Source organism: Drosophila gunungcola, unplaced genomic scaffold (assembly GCF_025200985.1).
Source record: "Drosophila gunungcola strain Sukarami unplaced genomic scaffold, Dgunungcola_SK_2 000016F, whole genome shotgun sequence".
Taxonomy (NCBI): Eukaryota; Metazoa; Arthropoda; class Insecta; order Diptera; family Drosophilidae; genus Drosophila; species Drosophila gunungcola.
The window spans coordinates 1,365,841-1,369,127 of NW_026453199.1; the positions used below are offsets into that span (position 1 = coordinate 1,365,841).

Here is a 3,287-nt window from a genome sequence, read left to right on the forward strand (position 1 = left end):
GATTATTAATTGTGGCCAAGAACAAAAACTAATGTTTATTTTCTTTGTTCTGCAAAAGAAATTAACGTAAACAAATTTTTTTTTAGAAATAATATGAAAGTTAAAAAAAAATGAAATGTAGAAAGAAATTTGCATTTATCTAACGATGACTCTCAATGCGGGACTACAGTACTCACTGAGGCCCTAGACGTTGGGGCGACACTTTCCTTATTAATAATAATGAATCATAACTGTAGCATGTAACGACTGGCTGCTGTGTTTTAAATCGAGGAAACTGTATTTGCGGATGCACGCTATAGGGTCCGATTCTAACTCGTCGGCTTTGGGAAGTAGAGGTCTTGCTTTTAAAGATCCGCACCCTAGCTACAGGTTATTTTTGATCAGACAAGAATTGAGCGTGCTTGCAGTACGAGAAAATAAATTAACAAAACCGGAAGAGAAAAAAATATAATTTCAAGAAGAAAGTTTTACAGAAAAAGTAAAGTTTGAGAAAAGTCAGTTAATGCGAAGCCACAGATGTTGTTGTGGCTCCGGTGATCACTTCGACATCCTACGACCGAGGAGTCATCAGCAGAGTTCAGTTAATTATTCATTAGATATTCATGTTTTATTTAAGAATCAGAAAAATAATAATATAGTTTTCACGTGATAATACCATACCAAAGATTTATAAATTGTATATAAAAGTGATAAAAATATTATAAAAGTGTATAATATAATATTATTTTATAGTATATGTTTGTGTATGTAATTAAATGAGAATATAAATGTTGTTGTTTTGTTAACTAGTTGTACTTTACGGTTTGGTTTTTGTTCTAAACTATTTAATAATAATTTTAATTGTCTTCGAATTCATTTAACTTTATAAGCTTAACTTCTTATAATTTATTTTTATTTTTGTTTATTATAACATTTAATTTAAACTTTTACAAATTTAAATTAATTCAATTTAAGCCTGTTTTTGGTTGTACATCTATGCTTAGAGAATTTAGTTCTTATTCATCTTTTTTTTATGTCAAAATATTCGAACTCAGGTCTGTGAGGTTAGTTATATTGGGGATATATAAAGTGCACCAAACAAACATGGTTTATAATTGACTCACTTATTCGTTTTTCCAACGGCGAAAGATCTCCCTACGTTGAGAGCTGAAAGGGTTAGCGATATTATTTGTTTAAATTTAATTTTGGTTTATCTCAGACTCGCGAACGATTTAAAATAAACTTAATTTGTTTCTCTTTTTTTACCAAACGAATTCTTCTTGATAAATTCGAATTATTTAAGCTTCTTGTGGTATTTCTTAGTTGTAGGTTTTGCATGTCGGTGTTTGTTTGTACATTGGGATTTTAATTATTTAATTTGGCGATTTTTATTATGGATTATGTGGTTGGCAAAGGCATCACCAACAAAACACAAAAAAAATCCCAGCTGGGGCAGTATGCCAAGTAGGGTTAGACACGATATCCCATGCGCATGCTGCCTATATGGCAAGTGAGTTAGAGAAGAGTGGCTTAGGTGGTCATCCTCTCGAATGTGATTGTTGGAGCCCCTCTTTTAGTTATCCGGCAGGTTGTGGCCGCTCAGAGCCGGCAGATTGGACCTGCTGAAGGGGTGCTCCTGAGGACACACACCTCGGTGTAAAAACTCGTGGGGCACAAACTAATGGAACGCACTATTAGACACCGCATTTGTACCGCGGAATTTATTTTTCATTACACATACGTAAGATTTGCGCCCCGCTCGAAAAAGGGTCTGCTGATGATTTCTCCAGCTCCCGTATTCAAAAATAATGCCGACGAGTGGATCTGGCTGCTGCAGTGGCAGCAATGCAGGTCGCACAATTGGTGGCAGCGCTAGAGGGGTCAAATTATTCGACCTAAAGGGAACTGTCAGTTTAGCACAAAATTTGTGCAATTTCTCTTACTTTGATAATGCCAGCAAAATATAAGATAATTCCGTATGAATCACACAACTTTGCTAGATTATTTTGGTGCACTTTGAATTATGGAGAACTGGCACGTCTAATTGGATCGACGTTTCGAGAGAGAAGAACTTGGCCGGAACCGGGAATTGGTCAGCTAGGCTAGCTAGAGGCTTCGTGGCAGCTGTTGGCTGAGAGGTGCCAAAAATTAGCTTTACAAAAAAACTCTAGCTCAGGTGTTCCCATTATCGAAAGCGTTTTTTTTAATTAGCAACGAGCGCTTAAGCTTGGCTTACAACAAAAACTTTAGTGGTGGTCCAAGGTTTTCCAATTGTTGAGTTTTTAAATTGAATAAGCAGGTCTGTGTCGATTGAAATGACAATTCAAACTGATCTGTATATTGTTCAGCGGTGACCAAGAAGCCTCCGCTGCCCTTTGTGTACATAAGGTCTTATATATTAATACATAAATGCTTATACAGTAATGTAAGATGAAATAAAGAAATGATTATTTGGCAGTCCGTCCGAAGTGGCAGCTCGTGTTGAATTTCATGTGGATAGTGGTCGGAGGCATCCAGTAGCGATATCAGCAAAAGTAGCGGCACAACGACTTCAGTGGGTCGTTGCCTGGTTCGGGCTATGTTTACAGATAGCAACATAGTTACATCCAAATGTGTGGATGTATGTGATCGCCCAGTCAGCGTACCGTTTCTAGGGTAGCTCAGGGTGGTTTGGGCGGGGGCCCGTTACCTACCGACTGGTCGGTATCTCGTGCTGTAGTTTTGTGCCTCAACTATTATAAAATTGTTTTAATTGTCTACCTCAACATCAGTTTTTCCAACTATCGGGAAGGATTCTATTATTATTCCACTCTATAAAAAGGGAGGAAAGTCGGATGCTCAAAATAATAGAGCTATTTCTAAATTATCTGCAATACCGCATTATTACGTCTCATTTGCAACACTTGTGTTCAACAGCCTATAAAAGCTAAACCAAACAAGATATGAACAAAATTTAAATGCACGATCTTTTTGTAATGTTTATATTTATTGTTTTGTAACTTCGATATCAAAATAATTATAATTTTATTAATTTTTTCTAAAAAATTTATCGATGGAATGAACGATACATTTTGACATCAATCGGTGTGCATCCAGGAAGAGGGGCAACTATCGACAAGCATTTGCAGCACGAGCCTCGAGAAGAGAAGAAGATTTTTGAAAGCCTTTTGTAATTTTGAATATATTTTGAATATTTAATAAACAACGATTAAATATTCAACTCAAATGCTGTTAGAAGCTTGGTTTTAATGGCCGGTTGTAACAATCCCTTTTGTGGCGAATTTACCGGCGGAGAACCATACACAACC

The 3,287-nt window shown here is 36.3% G+C and overlaps 1 long non-coding RNA gene across 1 annotated transcript; it reads right to left on the reverse strand.

Moving 5' to 3' along the window:
- Nucleotides 1–963: 963 nt before the first annotated feature.
- LOC128263718 (uncharacterized) lies at nt 964–2,946 on the reverse strand. Its single transcript, XR_008268494.1, has 3 exons — nt 1,923–2,946; nt 1,721–1,874; nt 964–1,657 (listed from the first exon to the last, which is right to left on the reverse strand). It is a non-coding gene; the product is annotated as an uncharacterized LOC128263718 (long non-coding RNA).
- Between the last annotated feature and the right edge of the window lie 341 nt (nt 2,947–3,287).